The 23,364-nt window shown below is 47.7% G+C and overlaps 1 pseudogene; it reads left to right on the top strand.

The window, feature by feature from the left end:
- Positions 1-8,508: 8,508 nt before the first annotated feature.
- LOC123573288 (U2 spliceosomal RNA) lies at positions 8,509-8,605 on the top strand (annotated as a pseudogene).
- Positions 8,606-23,364: the final 14,759 nt, after the last annotated feature.

Here is a 23,364-nt window from a genome sequence, read left to right as displayed (position 1 = left end):
TGGCCAGGCTGGTCTCAAACTCCTGACCTCAAGTGATCCACTAGCCTCAGCCTCCTAAAGTGCTGGGACTATAGGCCTGAGCCACTGTGCCTGGCTCCTGCTATAATTATTAATAGTGCCTCTTTCACTCAAAGGTGTCTGGGTTCCGGCAACAAATTACATGATCACCATAGTTAGAATGCTTTTGTTTTTGTAGAAACAAGGTCTTGCTATGTCAACCAGGCTGGTCTTGAACTCCTGGCCTCAAGCTGTCCTCCCGCCTCAGTATACTGTTAAACTACCCCAAACACACTGTCTTGGCAGTAAGGGCATCTCTGGCTCGCCTTCCTAAATAGGCCACAGGCACGGCAGCTTCACAGTCAGCTGGGTAATGGGCTGTATGGTGTCTTCACAACCCTGGATTCTCCTTATTTCTCTGCTCTGCCACTCAGAGGGTCAGCATCCCCCTTGGGCTGCCTTCTCTCATGGCGACAATGTTGTCCCACAGTCCCAGAGCTTGTATCCACATGTCAGAGGGAGAGAGACTCCTAGCAAATCTTCTCTTGTGTCTCATAAGCCCAGCTGGGTCCCAGGCCATTGCTGAACCAATGTTGTGATTATCTGAATGCCATACTCAACGCCTACACCCATCACTGTGAGATACAATTGCTCCCTTCTCTGTTTTAGATTAACCAGGGCCTTCCTGAGGGAGGGGCCTGCCTCTCCCAAAGCCATGGGCTGCAGGAGGCAGGAGAGGCTGCTTGAATGAAAATCTGAAACCCCTTAGGAAAGGGAAAGGGGAGGATGGATTCTAGTTGCAATCAACAAAGTATACAGCAGCAGACATGAGGATATTAGGGCTCTTCTATTTGCGACTCTTAGGGATGTAGTGTTTTGGAAGGGGACAGCTCTTTATTTTTAAAGGAGAACAACATCCTTCATTATTCATATAGCATTTCATATAGCAAATCTTTGTGACCAGACATGCTAATGAATATTCAAGAACATCCAAGAATGAGGAGGCTCAAGTCTTGACTCTTTTTTTTTTTTTTTCCTTTGAAACAGCGTTTGGCTCTGTTGTCCAGGCTGGAGTGTAGTGGCTCAATCTCGGCTCACTGCAACCTTTGGCTCACTGCAACCTCCACCTGGCAGGTTCAAGTGACTCTCCTACCTTAGCCTCCCAAGCAGCTGGGGTTACAGGCATGCACCACCACGCCTAGCTAATTTTGTGTTTTTTAGTAGAGACGGGGTTTCAGCATGTTCACCAGGCTGATCTTGAACTCCTGACCTCGTGATTCACCCACCTCAGCCTCCCAAAGTGCTGGGATTACAGGCATGAGCCACCATGCCCAGCCATCTTGACTCTTTTATATTCATTTTGGAAGCTCAAATTCACCTTCACACTGTCCTTCCTTTGAGCATCACTGAGCTCCAGTGTGTGTGCGTCTCTCCTCTAATCACGACTCTGCTGTTACAGCACTATCTTCAGTGAGTTCTCTTCTAAGCACATTTTGCATCTAACTGAGTTATCGTCACTCAGTGCCAGGAAAGACTGAGACTGAGGCAGGAAAAGACATGCCTGAGTCAGATTTGTCTGCCAGAGTTTAAATGGTTTGCTTCTGTCTTTAAATCCTTGGCTTAATTCCAAGATAATGTGTAAGTGCTTTAGGATTGACTGTTATTTTGTATTTTCTGGCTTTTGGCTCTTCTCCATTAACATAATGGCTAACCCTGTAATTGTTATGAAAGAATGAGACCATTTTACCCTGAGCTTGGAAAAGGGTAGAGACAATGTCTATTTTCTTGCTTCTGGAGCCACTCTGGAAAAACCTTATTTTATTGTCGTTCCAGGGGTGCCTACTTGACATGGTAGAGGATGGGTCCATGGTGAAGCCACTGCGCTCTCACCTAGAAGTGAGCACAATGGTTGGCTGGGGACATTCTGGGAGGATCGGGAGCTTCTCTGCCATTGTCCTGGGAGCAAGCGGCAATCTGTGGTGGGATGCACCCCGCGGGCAGGACCTGGGCATGGGGTCAGAGTGGGCCGGGCCAGAGCACACTGCCTCATCAGGGTGTTGTGGGTGGGAGGCCCCTGAGCAACTTCCACAGGAAGGGCCTGCTACCCAGCAGGCAACAATGGCCAAGGGAAGACCCCAGTGGCACTGCTTGAATAAAGACTTTGGTCTCCTCTGCTTCCCTTCTTCCCTTCACAGCACATTGGGAGAAAAGGGAGGAGGAAGAAGGAGTTGGGCAGAGACCCTCACCCCTCTGCAAACCAAGGCTCTGAGGCTGGGACCTGCTACTCCTTCTGCTAGGAGGCAAGGATGTGCAATGGAAGTGGATTAAAATGGAGTGGACAAGACTTTGAAAAAACACCCTGTGTCATCCAAGAGATGGAATCGGAATAGGATCACTAACAGACTAGACGTTTATGAGAAAAATAAAGCAATTTCATGTTTGTTTCACTTGTTCCATAAAGTAGTTGGCCACACATGTCTAAGATGAATTACACCAAACCGATCTAGCTTTTATTTTTAAATTCAAGACTTCTAAATCCACCATATGAATTACACCAAACCAATCTAGCTTTTATTTTTTAATTCAAGACTTCTACACTCACCATAGACAGGTAATTTCTCTATGCTGGTAAAGCCTGTTACATCTTTCTTGCCAGGTGTCTTTTTAGAATACATATAGAAAGAGGGATATAGGATCTGAGCTCAAAGAGGATCCCAAAGGATGTGGGAAAAATGAAATGCTCATACACTGTTGGTGAGAATGGAAGTTAGTACGACCTCTGTGGAAGATGGTCTGGAGATTTCTCAAAGAAGGAAAAATAGAACTACCCTTGGATCCGGCAATCCTGCTACTGGTTGTTATATACCCAAAGGAAAATAAATCATTATATAAAAAAGACACCTGCACTGTCAGCTGTAGCACTACTCACAACAGCAAAGTCCTGGAATCAACGCAAGCGCCCATCACCAGACGATTGGATTAAAAAGTGGTGCATACATACATCATGGAATACGACTCAGTCATAAAAAAGAATGCTGTCTTTTTCAGCAACATGGATAGAACTGGAGGCCATTATCCTTAGTGAAATGGCCCAGAAACAGATGATCCAAAACTCCACATTCTTATTTATATGTGCATACCCCCAGACATACAGAGGAAAATAATAGATACTGGAGACTCCAAATGGTGGGCAGGGGGGAGGGGTGAGGGACCACCTCTTGAGTTAGTTGTACACTATTTGGGTTACGAGCACACTAAAAGTCCCGATTTCACCACTGTGCAATATATTCATGTGAAACAACTGCATTTGTACCCCTAAATCCATAAAAATAAAACATTTAATAAAACTAAAAAAGATTTTGAAAAAAATAAGAGGCTCATGCCAAACCTGAGTGGCATTTCTATAGCTATACTTTGAAGGCCCATCCTTAAACATGCCCTGCTCAGCCTCAGTTCCTTGCACGTGACCTACTTTTTCAAGAAAACATTTATGGAGCACTTCGTGGCGTAAGACCTTGGTGTTAGGAGCTGCAGAGGCGAGACTGTCCCTTACAACCTGGCTTCCTTCTGGATGCTTCCCACCTAGCAAGCACCAGGCAGTAAATAAAATAATATAAGGATGGAGCCATGGCTCTGAGCAGGGGGTGGGCGCTGTGGTGTAGGAAAAGGGGGTGTTTCTCCTTCCCCAGGCAGGAAGAGAGATAGAGCAGGTATGCACTCTGACCCGAGCAGGGCGGGCCGGCAGAGCACAAGTGTCTTTCGTTAAAGGAGCAGGAATGATAAAGAGGAACTTAGTGAGGTTGGGTGGGGTGACTCACACTTGTAATAGCAGCACTTTGGGAGTCTGAGGCCCAAGAGTTCTAGACCAGGCTGGGGAATACAGCCAGACCCTCATCTCTACAAAAAATAAAAAAATTAGCTCGTGTGGTAGTGCATGCTTGTAGTCCTAGCTACTTGGGGAACTGAGGTGGGAGGATTATTGAGCCAGGGAGTTTGAGGGACTGAGGTGGGAGGATTGTTGAGCCAGGGAGTTTGAGGCTTCAGTGAGCTATGATCGCACCACTGCACTCCAGCCTCGGTGATAGAGCAAGACCCTGTCTCAAAACAAACAAACAAACAAACAAACAAACAAACAAAACTCCCAAAACCAAGTAACTTAGCTAACTCCTGTTTAAACCTCTTTGATGAACACTGGCTGGAGCCTTCTGTTGACCATGGATCAGGTGTCACAGCCATTGCTGTCTGGTCAGTAAAATGCAGCCCAGCAAATGCGGAGATGACAGAGATGGGCATGGGATGGTTGAGCAGGGGTTCGCAAAGGACAAAGGTACTGGACGCTGAATTTGCTTTGTGTTGATATTGTTTCCCCTTTTCCCAAAAAGAGGCATGAGAAGCTTGGCACGAATCACTTATGGGCAACGTGAGACAAATTCTAAAATGGTCCGCTCCATGCAACCAATTTCCATTGAAAGCCGCTCCTGCTAAATGCTGAAAAGCCATAAATCATCCAGCCTAATGGATTTTGTCCCATCTATTCAATATCTTCCAGGGCATTGAATTTAGAATGTAATGCATTAAGAAAGAAAACCTCCCTAGAAAATCATATAAGCTTGAACATTTTCGAAGTAAAATCCCTCAGGCTAAAAGCATCCCTCCGTCCTTGTGACAAGACCTTCACCACTTCTCTCTTGCTGGTCTCCCCATCGCAGACGACGGCTCGCCTCCCAGTGCTGCAGGAAGAGCATGGCTGCCTCAACATGAGCCCAGCCCTGCCGCTCCAGGTATGGGACCCGGGCAAGCAACATCAGTCTTGCAGCCACAGTTTTCTTGTCCATCCAGTGGACCTGGGGCTATTGTGACTATAAATGAAAAAAGGTTTCATAGAACTGAAGACAGCCCTGACCTCACAGTAGTTGCTTAAAACATGGCGGCCAGCATGATGGTGGTTTAAACGTTTGGGTCCCCTGCTCTCTTCTCCCACGTTTCCTAGTGTCTGGGTTGGAGGCAGCCTTAGCCACCTTCTTCTTACCTTGCCTTCCCTCCTTCCTACCTGTGTTCAGGACAAATTGCATGAGGAAGGTCTCTGCTTCACTAAGCAGCAAAACACACAATGATCCTTGTTATTATAGCTGCTATTCCTGGTGTGCGAGGGTCCACCCAGCTCTGGCTTCAGTTAAGCTTCTGACTGGGGAGAGGCCCCAGCAGCCTGGCATCCTTTTTTGGGGAAATGGCTGACTAGTTCTTTGACTGGGTGGGTCTGTTTTCCAGGCTGCACGAAAAGAGCCTCACCCCTGCTGCTCCGAGGCTGGGCTTCTCCCTGCAGAGCCTGGGTCGGGTCAGCTGGGATTCCAGGGCCGACCAATTTGGTCACGAGGGTTGCTCTAACTCACTGTTTGGGAAACTCAGCCCCGGAAAACAAAACTGTGTTGCGAGATTTCTTCATTTCTTGGTTTGCACACCATCAAATTACTCATGAGTTTAATGTAATTTGAGCTTTCCTCTCAGATGACACCCATGGCAAATACACAGAGGAGCCAAAATGCCTACTTTTTAGGCTTTGTCTTGATTTTTTTCTTTTTATAGGCCATGTATACCAAATCTTTATAAAAGAGAACAACAAAAACACATACAGATAAAACTGATATCCTTTTTCTTTTTTTCTTTTCTTCACCTTTTTTTTTTTGAGGCAGAGTCTCACTCTGTCACCCCGGCTGGAGTGCAATGGCATGATCATTACAGTCTCAATTACAGCAGCGATACATCACTATAGCCTCAATCTCCTGGGCTCAAGCAATCCTCCCATCTCAGCCTCCCAAGGAGCTGTGACTACAGGTATGTGCCACACCTGGCTCATTCCTTTGATTTTTGGTAGAGACGAGGTCTCACTGTTTCCCAGGCTGATCTTGAACTCCTGAGCTCATGTAATCCACCCACCCTGGCCTCCTAAAGTGCTGGGATTACAGGCATGCGTCACTGTGCCCAGCCAAAACTGACATTCTTTTTGCCATCAGTATCCAATTAGAAAGAAAGCTTAATTCAGAAAGATGTTCTTGACTGTGTCCCTGAGCATGAGGAAGGCATAGGGAGGGGGATGTTTATTCACCCCGTAGTTAGTTCTTCCAGCCTGGGCAGTGGCGTGGTTCTGTGGGACTCTGTGTCCTTCCAGCAGATAGGTACCTGCTGCTGCTTTTTTTTTTTCAGAGACGGAGTCTCGCTCTGTTGCCCAGGCTGGAGTGCAGTGGCACGATCTTGGCTCACTGCAACCTCTGCCTCCCGGGTTCTAGCAATTCTCCTGCCTCAGCCTCCTGAGTGGGTGGAACTACAGGCCCATGCTGCCACGCCCGGCTAATATTTTGTATTTTAATAGAGATGTGATTTCACCGTGTTGCCCAGGCTGGTCTCGAACTCCTGAAACCAGGAAATCCACCTGCCTTGGCCTCCCAAAGTGCTAGGATTACAGGCGTGAGCCACTGTGCCTGGCCAGTACCTGCTTCTTGGCCTTGGGATATATATGGTATATACTGAAGGCCTCCCTTGACCAGTTCACCTTGGGATATCTAGTGTGTGGCATCCGTGCTGTTTCTCTCCTCTGCATATGGCAGACATTGTGAATGACACACAGGGCTCTCTCCGGTGTGGCTTCAGAATGCCTCTGGCCCAATACTCCAGAAAATTACCAACATCCATCCATGTAGACAGAAGGAATAAATTCCAGTGGTCATCCTAGGGCTCAGGCTATCATGTGAGCCTGGATTTATGAGATGTTGGCAGCTACCTTGGGGCAGAGAATGAAGAGGACCTGTTCTCTCCTAAAACTCAAACCATTAACTGCTTCTCATATACTGGTTGACCTGGAAAACAGTTTTAGAAAGAGCAGTTGGTGAAACTGTTTATTGAAGTCATGCATTCCCAATTAGTTAGGCCATTGTCATTCCAAAGATAATACAAGTCAATGAGGTATTGCATTTCTGAGAAAGGAAAATTCACTCAGGCAGGAAGCAGACATCTGTGGTCATTTGGGATGCTGGCTGGTTAGGGCTCCCTCTGGGGACACCTCTGTCTTCTGGCACCTTTGCCAGATTGTAGATGAGCTGGTGGAGCTCCTGGCAGATAGAACATCTCTTCCAGGGCTGAGATTCCATAAGCAATAGGGGTAAATGGCTGGGCTAGAGAATGAGAGACAGGGAGAGACCCGGGACACAGCTGATTCCACTGCCCCTCCTGGCAGAGCAGATATCCCGTGTACCGTCACAGCTACGGGTGATGACCATGGCCCTTGTCCATGAGCCGCTCCCCTCAGCCTGCCAGGCCACTCCCCAGCTCTGACAATGCATTCCCCACTGTGGGTGCAAAGAACCTGGACTGACATCCTTTTCTGAGGCCCAGGCCGGTCTTGTACAGGGATCTTTTCTGGCCACACATGCTTCTGCTCAGTCATCAGGTGAAATCAATTCGCTTCAGATGTAAGATTTCCATGACGGCACTGTGGACACCATCAGCCGCCTGCCCACCTTCCGTCTGCTTCCTCCTTCCTAACAGAACCCTGTCTCAGGGAGGACCCCGATAAGCCTCGTGATCCTGCAGACCCGGGCTGCTGACCAGAGCCTGGCTCATCAATCCAGGCCAAGCGTCAGGGGGCCCCCGTCCACGCAGCTGCCCTGTAACGGGAATATTCAGGGAGAGAGAGTTTTGACCAGGGTTTCCCCACCATGCCTCATCCTTGCTTCGCTTTTCCCCCTCCATGGATGAGCAAGAAGCGGCAGTTAGCCTGTTTCTGGCTTCCATGTTGTGGGTGGCTCCCTGTCCTAGCTGACAACCCAGGCTCAAGGTCTCAGAGGTGCCATTAGAGCCTTGTCAATCTGGAGGAGTTACAGGGACACTTGTGAAGTCCAGCAGAGGTTAGGAAGGAATGCATACGAGAAATGCTCTTTCTCCCAGTCCCTTCCTCCCCCAGTGACTTTAATCATACCTGCTTGCTCTCCAGTGAAGGGACAAACAGAGGGACATCAGGGTGCAGAAATGTCCCCTCTTCCTGAGGCAAATATGCTGACTGCAAAAGGAAAAACATTGCCTGGCCAACATGCCTGCCTTGCTGGCCTGTTCTGTGTCTGTGACCAGGAATTTCAAGGAGGGGATTCTGTGTCGGGGAGGACCCTGTCATCACGTGCTGGGAGATGCCAGCTCATAAGAGCCACGTTCCCAGGTGTGCTCAGCCCTCTTCCTCTGCAGCCTGCAATTCTGCAGCATTCCAAGGACTAGGCTCTAGTTCTCTTCACATCTGAAGCCATCTCCAGGAGAGATATAAGTGACATCACAATGGCAGAGATAATGATAACTACTACTTATTAAGAGCTATATATTAATATTAACCATGTGCTCTGCATGGATCATCTACTCCTTCTGCAATACTGCAGAAAATGTGGTATTGTGCCCAATTTACAGACAAGGAAAACTGAGGCCTATAGATACCGAGACACTCACCCAGGTACACAGAGCAGGAAGGAGAGCTCAATAGCTTCTGGGCCTTTTGGCTAAGATCAAGTGTAGCATCTGCTATCAGTTTAACATCTGATACTGAAGCAGTGTCATCTCACACTGAGGAAATCAAGGATGCGGACACACAAGAAGTGAGTTTAAGAGTGGAGGTTTAATAGGTGAGAGAAAGAGAAAAGAGAAAAGTGTTCTCTCCCGCAGCAAGAGAGGCTCCCGAGTGGGTCTTCCGGTTTCATGGTGAAATGCACAGGGTTTTACAGACCAGCTTGAGGAGATGGTGTCTGATTTACATAGGGTCCAAAGATTGGTTGGAGCAGGTGGGCCACTGACACAGCACAAAGCTGGCTGCCCCATCCTAATATTTTATTATGCAGATGGGTTCTCTACCTGGTTGGTGCCACATGGCCTGTTCCTTTACTGCACACATGGTTGACAAAGAAGGGAACACGGAGCCTCCATGTTGCACATGCCTGATCACCAGGTAGCCTTTTCCTATTGGCACAGCTGCCGGTATTCATCCGTGCGAGCTTCTAGCTTGCTTTTTCATGTCTGCAGCTTGATTTTTCAGGCTGCTCTTTGTTAGAAAAGAAATGATTTTGGGACCGCTTTTTATTAAAAGGGAAACCTTACCAAGGACTCTCTTACCCTCATTCACTGCCAAAATAATTTCTTTTTAGCTCCTGTATCAATACATCCTGTACTAGAGGACAATAATCAAATGAGTTTTTGGAGGAGGGAGATGGGATCGGAGTGTGCTGAGAGTACTTCACACATTGACGTATGCTGCAGTACCTCCAGGATTGGAGCATGCCCCTGGGATAAGTTAAACAAAAAGTAGAACTTAGATTCCATCAGAGGCTGGTGTATCTGTACGGGGTACCCCTTTCACTGGGCAGCACTGCCTTCCATATACCAGTGCCCATCCTGCCCGCCAGTCCCCCTCCAAGTCCTGCTCTTCCCTGGGGTCCGGCCTGGGCAGTGAGAGAGTGAAGCTGGCATTGATTAGTCTGTTGGCTCCCGGTCTGCGCTCAGATCAAGGCGGCGGGGACAATGTTTTAGGCAACACATGAAACCCTCATTCCCCCATGGGAACCAAAGATCTCAATGTCATTTTAGAGCTGATGACACAGAAGCCCAGGGATGGAAATGGCCAGTTTTGAGCTTCTCAGGACAGCCATGGGACCTTCTGCTCTTAACCTGGGGCCAGTGCTGGCTCTCAGACCAGTCCAGCCAGATCAGGGCCTGCTTTTCAGGGGATGCGGCCTTTGTCCACCACCCTGCAGGTCCTGGAGGATGAGTGTGGCTCTAAGTTAACTGAACGTTGACAACAAAAGGTCTGCAAAATGGGCAGGTATTCCATTTATAGCAACACCTTGGGGACCCTAAGGAGATGGCCTCACAGATGCTGTCGGGCTTTATCGAAGCACGTGGCTAAGTGAGAGAAGCTTTGAGCTCTGACCCAGTGTTTAAATCAAGGGCCAGTGGTACAACCGATAGCCCAGCACATGCCTAATGTTTTCTGAATCCTTTTTAGGGTCACTTACATTATAGAGCTGCCTCATCTACGCCTCTGCCACAACAACCCTGGGAGGGGCATCTTGACATGGAAAGAGTGCGGCTCAGGAAGACTGTGTGACTTACCCAAGGTCACATGGCCTGTAGGCAACTGAACCAGTCCTTGAATTCAGAGCTGCCTGAATCAAGCTCCCACATTTTCAACATGTGACCACACTCCTCCATGCTGAGAACGTTTCTGCTTGCAAACTGGTGTTTTTCTGGAAGAACAAAGAAGGCCATACCAGACAAATCTGGCTTATAATGAAAAAACCACCTTATTCTATATGGGTAAGCCTGGGGACCAGCTGCCTGGACCTGTGAGGTGAGTGTGACTCCGGGGAGGAGAGGAGCATAGCCAGGCTGCCTCACCTACCTCCCCTAGGCAGCGGCCCCCGAGTGGATCTACACAAACTGCAAGGACTTTTGGAATGGACTGAATTGTGTCCCCTGCCAAATTCACAGGTTGAAGCTCTATCCACCAGTGTGACTGTATTAGGAAACAGGGTCTGTAAGGAGGTAATGAAGGTTAAATGAGGCCAGGCTGGGAGCAATGGCTCATGCCTTAATTCCAGCACTTTGGGAGGCCGAGGCAGGTGAATTATTTGAGGTCATGAGTTGGAGACCAGCCTGGCCAACATTGCGAAACCCCGTCTCTACTAAAAATGCAAAAATTAGCTGGGCATGGTGGTATGTGCCTGTAGTCTCAGCTACTTGGGAGGCTGAGGCAGGAGAATCACTTGAACCCAGGAGGTGGAGGTTGCAGTGAACCGAGATTGCGCCACTGCACTCCAGCCTGGGCAACAGAGTGAAACTCCATCTCTCACACACACACACACACACGCAAATGTTTAAAAGAGGTTCTAAGGATGAGGCCTGAATTCACTGGACTGGTGTTCTTAGAAGTAGGGGAAGAGACAGCAGAGCTCACTCTCTCTCTGCAGGTGCACAGAGAAAAGTCTGCGTGAGGACACAGCAAGAAGGCGGCCATGTACACACTAGGAATGTTACAGGAAAGGGGTCCCGATCCAGACCCAAAGAGAGGGTTCCTGGATCTTGCACAAGAAAGATCTGTGGATCAAGGCAAGTCCATAGAGTAAAGTGAAAGCAAGTTTATTAGGAAAGTGAAGGAATAAAGAATGGCTATGCCATAGGCAGAGCAGCCCCGAGGGCTGCTGGTTGCCCATTTTTATGGTTATGTCTTCAAGATGTGCTAAACAAGGGGTGGATTATTCATGCCACCCCTTTTTAGACCATGTAGGGTAACTTCCTGATGTTGCCATGGCATTTGTAAACTGTCAGGGTGCCTGTGGGAGTGTAGCAGTGAGGACGACCAGAGGTCACTCTCGTGGCCATCTTGGTTTCGGTGAGATTTAGCCGGCTTCTTCACTGCAACCTGTTTTATCAGCAAGGTCTTTATAACCTGTATCTCGTGCCAACCTCCTGTCACATCCTGTGACTTAGAATGCCTTCACTGTCGGGGAATGCAGCCCAGTAGGTCTCTGCCTCATTTTGCCCAGCTCCTACTCAAGATGGAGTTGCTCTGGTTCACACGCCTATGACAAAACTGCAAGGACTTTTGGAATGGACTGAATTGTGTCCCCTGCCAAATTCATAGGTTGAAGCCCTACCCCACAATGTGACAGTATTTGGAAACAGGTGCTATAAAAAGGTAATCAAGGTTAAGCGAGGCCCTAAAAATGGGGCCTTAATCCACTGAATTATCCTTAGAAGAAGAGAAAGAAGTCAGGAGTGATGGCTCATGCCTGTAATCCCAGCACTTTGGGAGGCTGAGGTGGGCAGATCATGAGATCAGGAGATGGAGACTATCCTGGCTAACATGGTGAAACCCTGTCTCTACTAAAACTACAAAAATTAGCTGGGCATGGTGGTGCGTGCCTGTAGTCCCAGCTACTTGGGAGGCTGAAGCAGGAGAATTGCTTGAACCCGGGAGGCAGACGTTGCAGTGAACCGAGATTGCGCCACTGCACTCCAGCCCGGTGACAGAGTAAGACTCCATCTCAAAAAAAAAAAAAAAAGGGAAAGAGACACTGGAGTGCTCTCTCTCTCTCTCTCTCTGCAGGTGCACAGAGAAAAGGCTGCATGAGGACACAGCAAGAAGGCAGCTGTGTACACACCAGGAAGAGAGGCCTCACCTGAAACCAACCCTGAGGGCACCTACAGGGCCCATAGACCTGTAAAAAGATCAATGTCTGTTTAAGCCACCCAATTTGTGGTATTTTGTTGTGCTATCTGAGCATATTAATACAGTTTTTTTTTTTTTTTTTCCCAGAGATCCTCAAAGCTCGCATTCCAACATAACACAGGAGTGAAAGCACAGGCTTTGAAGTCAGGAAGGACTAAGATCTCAACCTGGCTTCCCATTCAGCAGGACCTTGGCTTTCATCTCTAGGATCCTGTTTCATAAGATCGATATGAAAATTAATTGAAGCAATGCATAGGAAATACTTGTCATGGTATGTGGAACATGTAAGGATATTACTATTATCCTTATTGTAATTGCCTTTGCAAAAAATTATATCAGTGAGAAAATTATGGCTTTGGGGGAGATCTGATCTGGTCAATCCCCCTTTTGCCTTTAGCCTTCAACTGCCCTTAATTATTCCTGGACTTAGGCTAAGCTAACTTTGGGAAACATTTAGTTTATAGTTTAAATGATAATATCCTTTCCACCAAATTCAACTACCTTTGTAAAGCTAATGAGAGACTACCAGGCTAGGAGGATAGAGGAACCTGAATTTGGCTAAGGTGGAGACATAAACAATTGCCAGCCATTATTCCGGGGGTCACAAGATATGCAGCTTCCCCAATGATTCCTGCAGATAACATCACTACTGTAGAAGGTTAAGATTGGTCTTTTGAGATGTCTTTTCAGGTTTTCTGCATGTCTCACACTGATAATGGCTCCACCTGGATCCCCAAGGGCTCCTGTGGTCCTACCTAGAAGCGACTCAGCTCAGGAGGACCATTTCCCACACCCCTCTGATGGCCCCCCAACCAATTGGCAGCAAGCACGCATTGCCTAGGCACTCCCACCCCTTTCCGCAAACTACCTTTGAAAAACCCTAGCCCCCGAATTCTTGGGGAGACTGATTTGAGTAATAGTAAGAGTCCAGTCTCCCGTTCAGCTGTCTCTTGTGTGAATTAAACTGTTTCTCCATTGCAATTCCCCTGCCTTAATAAATAGGCTCTATCTGGGCAGCAGGCAAGAAGAGTCCATTGGGTAGTTACATTATGAGGTTCTCTTTACTCTGATGGAACTGGCAGATGGTACTTGGGTTCAACTGCTCTGAGTTTTTCTAGCTGTGGTCCATTGTTCCAAAGCACACATCCTGACTCTAGGGTGTCACTGGGGTCTGGTACAGGTATTTAGGCATGAGCAGGGCGGGAGAGGGCTCTCCCCTACCCACCAGGAATGTCAGGTGATGGTCTCAGGTGATGGTGTGACAATGATCACACTGCCGTTCTAAAAGTGATTATTCGGCACCCTACGCCAGGGAGAGACAATCTCCTGAAGAGCCACAGCTGTTAACGTTAAAGTGTTAATTTAATGCAGGTGCCAGGGAGAAGCAAAAATGGCTTCCAGTAAAATCTCAGTTATTGGGCTAGTGAGCTCAGGCATGCGCGTTAAGCCACAAAATGGTGGAATATGACTTTCCGGGGGCCTCCACCGGAAAAGGGAGCGTGCCGCCTACAACTTCCTAAACCCACTGGCGTGCTCAGTTCCCAGGCGTCAGGACTGCTCTCTGCATGTGGGCATCCCACCCCAAGGGAAGAATTATGGGAAAGGGCTGCAAGATGCCAGAGGTGGGCCAGGCTATAAAGTCCAAGGATCAAATTTAAATGCCGCACTTGTTCTTCAAGTTGCCAGCTTGAGACGCTTCCAAGTAAGTGTACTTTCCTTTCTTTCCTGCTCTCTCTTGCTCTGAAACTTGCCTGGGTCTCTTTTTCTGCCTTGTGCCCCTCAGTCGAATTCTTTCTTCTGAGGAGGCAAGAACTGAGGTTGGTGCAGACCTGTATGGATTCACTGCCAGTAACTCGGACACCTTCCACCAGTAACAGGGTGAGTCCACGGGGGTTCGTGGCCTATTTTTAGCATATAACAAGTTTGTGAAGTGTCACCCATCAGCCTGCAACGATGCTACACAGGCTAACCAACACATCATGTTCCTTTGCTTTTGGCTGGAATTAAACAGTGTCACCATGGAAACACTGCTTATCTCTAATGACCAGAAGCTGAGATCAATGGATATTCATGTCCTTGATTTATAAGAATATTGGAGCATAAAATACCTATTATCTTATCATAGATCCTACAGGACCCATGAGGAGAAAAGAAAGAAAAGCAGTCCTATGTAAACCAAAAATAAACCTCAAAGCTTCCCCCTCCCCACTTCAAGTTTCCCACCCGGATCGAACCAATGTCAATCTTACATGTATTTATTGATGTATTGTGTCTCCCCAAAACGTATAAAAGCAAGCTGTACCCCGACCCCCCTGGGCACATGTCAGGCCCTCCTGAGGCTGTGTTACGGGCATGTCCTTAACCTTTGGCAAAATCAACTTTCCCAATTGACTGAGACCTGTCTCAGATATTTTGGGTTCACACCAAGTAGGTGAAAAGGTCAGGCACCCTGGCAGAAATTGCTGCACTGGTTTTGGGTATTTTTCTCCCAGAAATTTTATAGCAATAATGCACTATAGTGTTCAAGACCTGCTTGCTTTTTAATTATCTATGGCTTAAGCATGTACTATTCTTCTGCTACTCTGCTCTGGTTTGCCTAAAACCAAGGCATGTAGAGAAGCTGTGAAGGCATTCCTCACCTGCCATCGCGTGTCTGTGCATCGGCTCCACACCTGGTGAGTATGTGGTCCTCACACTGCTGGGTGGCAGTGCAGGAGGTGTCTTTAGTGACATGTTGTTGTGTTGCCTTTTATGTGCAGGGCATAATTGATGAACCGGATTTGTCACATTCAATAGCCCCAGGAAAAGCTTTGTCCTGGATGCCTGCAGGGCTCCATGTCACAGGGAGGAGAGGAGCCATTTCTACCCTGTCTCTCTGATACTTCGGCATCCAGGGTCTCACTGACCCTGGGGCCAATTCCTGAGGATAGTAAACAGCTCACCCAGGATGTGCCTTTCTTATTCAAAGGAACTCATCCAGCAGCTGCACCCCCAACTACCTCTTTCATTGGTCCTCACACTCCAGGCCACCATTCACCTGCCCTTATCATCTCAGAGCTGGGTGCCAGACTGCTAGGAACAGCGCCTATGCCCACGGCATGCTGAAATTATTCACTGTCCAGCCCTCAGCCTGCTGCCGCTGCCTGGCCCACACCTTCCTACGAAGGCACAATAAAGGTTCTTCTTCACACCTCACCCACCCACCCCCATGCATTGTGACCAACCTGGTGCATCCCTCTGTGGCCCTGCCTGGTGTGCCCTGTCTCCTGTGTAAACCAAAAATAAAATTAAAAGCCCCACAACCGACTAAATGGATCTCTTCCCTCAGCCAAGGAAATTCCAAAGTCAACCTGAAAAACGAGTTCAGGTCATGAAGCAGAGGTCAGCTATGCCTCTCTGTCCCCTCCTCCCTTTGAAATTCAGGCACAGCTGACCAGCATTAACATTAAAATGAGATCTTAAGACTGATAGAACAGACTCTAGCAATAAGATACCAAATTCTAACATCACTCTAGTATAGCATCACATGACAGATGGCAGGCCCTGAAAGAAATCAAAGTATTTTATCCCAAAATATATTTCTTTGACATATTTTTATTTTTATTTCTTTTTTTTTTTTTTTTTTTTGAGATGGAGTCTCGCTCTGTCGCCCAGGCTGGAGTGCAGTGGCCAGATCTCAGCTCACTGCAAGCTCCGCCTCCCGGGTTCACACCATTCTCCTGCCTCAGCCTCCTGAGTAGCTGGGACTACAGGCGCTCGCCACCTCACCCGGCTAGTTTTTTGTATATTTTTTAGTAGAGATGGGTTTCACCATGTTAGCCAGGATGGTCTTGATCTCCTGACCTCGTGATCCGCCCATCTCGGCCTCCCAAAGTGCTGGGATTACAGGCTTGAGCCACCGCGCCCGGCCTATTTTTATTTCTTTATTGATGTTTATAGAGACAGTGTCTTGCTAGGTTGCCCAGGCTGGTTTCAAACTCCTGGGCTCAAGCAATCCTGCCTCAGCCTCCTAAAGTGCTGGGATTACAGGTGTGAGCCACTGCACCCAGCCTCTTTGACATATTTTGAAACGGCCCTGCAAAGCTACCTCTCGTAGGGAAAATCTACATTCTCTAGAGAATCCCCTTCCCTTTCTAGGTCTTTTCCGGATCCAGGAGAGATTAAGAATCTGGCACCTTTTTAGGTTTGATAAGAGAGATTTACCATCTATTCTCTCTGAAGCCTGCTACCCAGAGGCTTCAACTACATAAGTGTCAGGCCTCTGGGCCCAAGCCAAGCCATAGAATCCCCTGTGACTTGCATGTATAAGCCCAGATGTCCTGAAGTAACTGAAGAATTACAAAAGAAGTGCAAATGCCCTGCCCCTGCCTTAACCGATGACATTCCACCACAAAAGAAGTGAAAATGGCCGGTCCTTGCCTTAAGGGATGACATTACCTTGTGAAAGTCCTTTTCCTGGCTCATCCTGGTTCAAAAATCTCCCCCACTGAGCACCTTGTGACCCCCACTCCTGCCTGCCAGAGAACAACCCCCCTTTGACTGGACTTTTCCTTTACCTACCCAAATCCTATAAAACGGCCCCACCCCATCTCCCTTCGCTGACTGTCTTTTCACTCAGCCCGCCTGCACCCAGGTGAAATAAGCAGCCATGTTGCTCACACAAAGCCTGTTTGGTGGTCTCTTCACACGGACACGCATGACATTTTGGTGCCGTGACTCGGATCAGGGGACCTCCCTTGGGAGATCAATCTCCTGTCCTCCTGCTCTTTGCTCCGTGAGAAAGATCCACCTATGACCTCGGGTCCTCAGACCCAACAGCCCAAGGAACATCTCACCCATTTTAAATCGGGTAAGCGGCCCCTTTTTTACTCTCTTCTTCAACTTCTCTCACTATCTCTTAACCTCTTTCTCCTTTCAATCTTGGCACCACCCTTCAATCTCTCCCTTCTCTGAATTTCAATTCCTTTCATTTTCTGGTAGAGACAAAGGAGACATGTTTTATCCGTGGAACCCAAAACGCCGGCGCCGGTCATGGACTGGAGAAGGCAGCCTTCCCCTGGTGTTTAATCATTGCAGGGATGCCTCTCTGATTACTCACCCACGTTTCAGGGGTGTCTGACCGTGCTGCGGGGACGCCTGCCTTGGTCCTTCACGAAAAGTGGCAAGTCCCACTTTTCTGGGGGAGGGGCAAGCACCCCAACCCCTACCCTCCCTGTCTCTACCCCTTCTCTGCTTTTCTGGGGGAGGGGCAAGTACCCCGACCTCTTATTTTTGCGCCCTGACCTCTTATTTTTGTGCCCCAATCCCTTAGTTCCACACCCCGATCCCTTTCCCGATTTTCTGGAGGGCAAGAACCCCCGAACTCCTTCTCTCCATATCTCTACTCTGTTTTCTCTGGGCTTGCCTCCTTCACTATGGGCAACCTTCCACCCTCCATTCTTCCTTCTCCCTTAGCCTGTGTTCTCAAGAACTTAAAACCTCTTCAACTCACACCTGACCTAAAACCTAAACGCCTTATCTTCTTCTGCAACACCGCTTGGCCCCAATACAAACTTGACAATGGCTCTAAATAGCCAGAAAATGGCACTTTAGATTTTTCCATCCTACGAGATCTAAATAATTGTCGTAAAATGGGCAAACGGTCTGAGGTGCCCGACGTCCAGGCATTCTTTTACACATCGGTCCCTCCCTAGTCTCTGTTCCCAATGCAACTCGTCCCAAATCTTCCTTCTTTCCCTCCCGCCTGTCCCCTTAGCCCCAACCCCAAGCGTCGCTGAGTCTTTCTAATCTTCCTTTCTACAGACCCATCTGACCTCTCCCCTCCTCGCCAGGCCGAGCTAGGTCCCAATTTTTCCTTAGCCTTCGCTCCACTACCTTGTAATCCTTTTATCACCTCCCCTCCTCACACCTGGTCTGGCCTACAGTTTCTGGCTTACAGTTTCCTTCCACGACTAGCCCTCCCCCACCTGCCCAGAAATTTCCTCTTAAAAAAGTGGCTACAGCTAAAGGCATAGTCAAGGTTAATGCTCCTTTTTCTTTATCCGACCTCTTCCAAATCAGTTAGTGTTTAGGCTCTTTTTCATCAAATATAAAAAACCCAGCCCAGTTCATGGCCCGTTTAGCAGCAACCCTGAGACACTTTTCAGCCCTAGACCCTGAAAGGTCAGAAAGCGGTCTTATTCTTACTATGCATTTTATTTTATTACCCAATCTGCTCCTGACATTAAATAAAACTCCAAAAATTAAATTCCGGCCCTCAAACCCCACAACAGGACTTAATGAACCTCGCCTTCAAGGTGTACAATAATAGAGTAGAGGCAGCCAAGTAGCAACTTATTTCTGAGTTGCAATTCCTTGCCTCCACTGTGAGACAAACCCCAGCCACATCTCCAGCACATAACTCCGAACGCCTAACCACAGCTGCCAGGGGTTCCTCCAGAACCTCCTCCCCCAGGATCTTGCTACAAGTGCTGGAAATCTGGCCACTGGGCCAAGGAATGCCCGCAGCCTGGGATTCCTTCTAAGCCGTGTCCCATCTGTGCGGGACCCCACTGGAAATCAGACTGTTCAACTCGCCCGGCAGCCACTCCCAGAGCTCCTGGCGCTCTGGCCCAAGGCTCTCTGACTGACTCCTTCCCAGATCTTCTCGGCTTAGTGGCTGAAGAGTGATGCTGCCCCATTGCCTCGGAAGCCTCCTAGACCATCACAGATGCGTTGGGTAACTCTTACAGTGGAGGTTAAGTCTGTCCCCTTCTTAATACGGAGGCTACTCACGCCACATTACCTTCTTTTCAAGGGCCTGCTTCCCTTGCCTCCATAACTGTTGTGAGTGTTGACGGCCAGGCTTCCAAACCTCTTAAAGCTCCCCAACTCTGGTGCCAATTTGGACACCATTCTTTTATGCATTCCTTTTTAGTTATCCTCACCTGCCCAGTTCCCTTATTAGGCCAAGACATTTTAACTAAATTATCTGCTTCCCTGACTATTCCTAGGCTACAGCCACACCTCATTGCTGCCTTTTCCCCCAGTTCAAAGCCTCCTTCGTGTCTTCCCCTTGTATCTCCCCACCTTAACCCACGAGTATAGGACACCTCTACTCCCTCCTTGGTGACTGATCATACACCCCTTACCATCTCATTAAAACCTAATCACCCTTACCCCACTCAATGCCAATATCCTATCCCACAGCACGCTTTAAAAGGATTAAAGCCTGTTATCACTCACCTGTTATAGCATGGCCTTTTAAAGCCTATAAACTCCCCTTACAATTTCCCCATTTTACCTGTCCTAAAACCAGACAAGCCCTACAGGTTAATTCAAGATCTCTGCGCCTTATCAACCAAATTGTCTTGCCTATCCACCCCGTGGTGCCAAACCCATATCCTCTCCTATCCTCAATACCTCCCTCCACAACCCATTATTCTGTTCTGGATCTCAAACATGCTTTCTTTACTATTCCTTTATACCCTTCATCCCAGCCTCTCTTTGCTTTCACTTGGACTGACCCTGACACCCATCACCATCAGGCCCAGCAAATTACCTGGGCTGTACTGCTGCAAGGCCTCACAGACAGCCCCCATTACTTCAGTCAAGCCCAAATTTCTTCCTCATCTGTTACCTATCTCGGCATAATTCTCATACACACTTACTCTCCCTGCTGATCGTGTCTGGCTAATCTCCCAAACCCCAATCCCTTCTACAAAACAACAACTCCTTTCCTTCCTAGGCATGGTTAGCGTGATCAGAATTCTTACACAAGATCCGGAACTGCGTCCTGTAGCCTTTCTGTCCAAACAACTTGACCTTACTGTTTTAGCCTAGCCCTCATGTCTGCGCGCAGTGGCTACCACTGCTTTAATACTGTTAGAGGCCCTAAAAATCACAAACTATGCTCAATTCTCTACAGTTCTCATAACTTCCAAAATCTATTTTCTTCCCCCAACCATTGCTCAGGACAATGCTTATGCTGATAAATTAGCTAAAAAAGCAGCCAGTGTTCCAAATTCTATCCCTCACGGCAGTTTTCCTCCTTCACATCAGCCACTTCCACCTATCAATCTCATCCCACACAAGGCAAATGGTTAAAATATCTCCTTCCAGCCTCACAGGCCCATTCTATTCTGTCGTCATTTCATAGCCTCTTCCATGTAGGTTACAAACCGCTGGCCTATCTCTTAGAACCTCTCATTTCCTTTCCATCCTAGAAATCTATCCTCAAGGAGATCACTTCTCAGTGTTCCATCTGCTATTCTACTGCTCCTCAGGGATTGTGCAGGCCCCCTCCCTTTCGTACACATCAAGCTCGGGGATTTGACCCTGCCCAGGACTGGCAAATTGACTTTACTCACATGTCAGAAAACTAAAATACCTCTTAGTCTAGGTAGACACTTTCACTGGATAAGTAGAGGCCTCTCCCACAGGGTCTGAGAAGGCCACCACGGTCATTTCTTCCCTTCTGTCAGACATAATTCCTCGGTTTGGCCTTCCTACCTCTATACAGCCTTTAATAGTCAAATCACCCAACCAGTTTCTCAGGCTCTTGATATTCAGTGAAACCTTTATATCCTTTACCTTCCTCAATCTTTAGGAAAGGTAGAACGGACTAATGGTCTTTTAAAAACACACCTCACCAAGCTCAGTCACCAACTTAAAAAGGACTAAACAATACTTCTACCACTTTCCCTTCTCAGAATTCAGGCCTGTCCTCGGAATGCTACAAGTTCCAGCCCATTTGAGCTCCTGTGTGGACACTCCTTTTTATTAAGTCCCAGTCTCATTCCAGACACCAGACCAACTTAGACTGCACCCCAAAACACTTTCATCCCTACTGTCTTCTGTCTAGTCATACTCCTATTCGCCATTCTCAACTACTCATAAATGCCCTGCTCTTGTTTACACTGCTTATTTACACTGTTTCTCCAAGCCATCACAGCTGATATCTCCTAGTGCTATCCTAAACCACCACTCTAAATTCCCTCTTAAAGTAAACAAATAATCTTTGCTAGCAAGGCTATGCTGAGCCTCCTTAAGCACTCTCTAATCAGATGTCCTAGGTCCTCCCAATTCTTAGTCCTTTAATACCTGTTTTCTCTCATTTTCTTATTCAGACCTTGTGTCTTCCGTTTAGTTTTTCAATTTATACAAAACCGCATCCAGGCAATCACCAATCGTTCTATACGACAAATGTTTCTTCTAACGACCCCACAATATCACCCCTTACCACAAAACCTTCCTTCAGCTTAATCTCTCCCACTCTAGATTCCCACGCCACCCCTAATCCCGCTTGAAGCAGCCCTGAGAAGCATCGCCCATTCTCTCTCCACACCAGCCCCCAAAAAATTTTCACCGCCCCGACACTTCACACCATTTTGTTTTATTTTTCTTATTAATATAAGAAGGCAGGAATGTCAGGCCTCTGAGCCCAAGCCAAGCCATCACATCCCCTGTGACTTGCATGTATACACCCAGATGGCCTGAAGTAACTGAAGAATCACAAAAGAAGTGCAAATGCCCTGCCCCTGCCTTAACCGATGACATTCCACCACAAAAGAAGTGAAAATGGCCGGTCCTTGCCTTAAGTGATATTATCTTGTGAAATTCCTTTTCCTGGCTCATCCTGGCTCAAAAAGTTCCCCCATTGAGCACCTTGTAACCCCCACTCCTGTCCGCCAGAGAACAACCCCCCTTTGACTGTAATTTTCCTTTACCTACCCAAATCCTATAAAACGGCCCCACCCTTATCTCCCTTTGCTGACTCTCTTTTCGGACTCAGCCGCCTGCACCCAGGTGAAATAAACAGTCATGTTGCTCACACAAAGCCTGTTTGGTGGTCTCTTCACACGGACGCACGTGACAGTAAGAACTTTGGTCTCTACAACCTCTCATTTTAACCCAGAGACTCCCTTCTATTGATTCCAATTCTTTAGATAATAACTCTTTCTGAAACCACCTTTGCAAAATTATAACTGAGGAAATTATGACAGTGAAAGAAATCAGACCTAACCGACTCCATCTTGCTTCTAACCTTTAAGCTGTTTTTGTTTATTGCTGAGCATAGACCAGACTAACTTTGGGAAGGAATTCAGTTCATGGTTTGACTCTGAAACAAAATTGATAGCAGCCCTTTCCTGAAAAGACCCCCTTCTTTCCTGGGGACCAGTCTTCCTTTGCAGGACTAACAAATTAGCTACAAGATAGAAATTATAGTTTAGGGGTCATGCAGCCTCTGGCTCCAAGAGTCTGAATCTCCCCAAGTCGCTCTTGGGGATAACATCACTATTGTAAAACCTAAGATCAGTGCTTGAGATATTTTGCAGCCCCTGCACTCACTCGATGGATCAGCTGACACCACCCAGACCAGTAACGTGGCTCAACCAGTTCTGCCATCCCACCCAGGAACAGAAAATGGCAAGAAAAACTCACTTCAACTCCTTATGATTCCATCTCCAGCCTGACCAATCAGCACTCCCCACTTCCCAAGCCTCTACCTGCCAAATTATCTTTAAAAACTCTGATCACCAAATGCTCAGAGAGACTGATTTGAGTAATAATAAAACTCTAGTCTCCTGCAAGCTGGCTCTGCATGAATTACTCTTTCTCTATTGCAATCCCCCTGTCTTAATAAATTGGCTCTGTCTAGGCAGCAGGCAAGACGAACCTATTGGGAGGTTACATTTCAACCAACTGTCAATCAGAAAATCTTGGAATCCGGCCGGGCGCGGTGGCTCAAGCCTGTAATCCCAGCACTTTGGGAGGCCGAGATGGGCGGATCACGAGGTCAGGAGATCGAGACCATCCTGGCAAACACCGTGAAACCTGGTCTCTACTAAAAAAAAAAATACAAAAAACTAGCCGGGCGAGGTGGCGGGCGCCTGTAGTCCCAGCTACTCGGGAGGCTGAGGCAGGAGAATGGTGTAAACCTGGGAGGCGGAGCTTGCAGTGAGCTGAGATCCGGCCACTGCACTCCAGCCCGGGCTACAGAGCGAGACTCCGTCTGAAAAAAAAAAAAAGAAAATCTTGGAATCCACCTGGAAGTCCTCCCCACCCCACACTGTGACTGCTTCAAGTTGTCCCGCCTTCCTGGACCAAACTACCAATCTACACCTTACACATAT

This window comes from Macaca fascicularis, chromosome 4 (genome assembly GCF_037993035.2).
Source record: "Macaca fascicularis isolate 582-1 chromosome 4, T2T-MFA8v1.1".
NCBI classification, from domain to species: Eukaryota; Metazoa; Chordata; class Mammalia; order Primates; family Cercopithecidae; genus Macaca; species Macaca fascicularis.
Note: the sequence above shows the minus strand (reverse complement) of the source record. Positions and strands in the feature narration are given on the sequence as shown.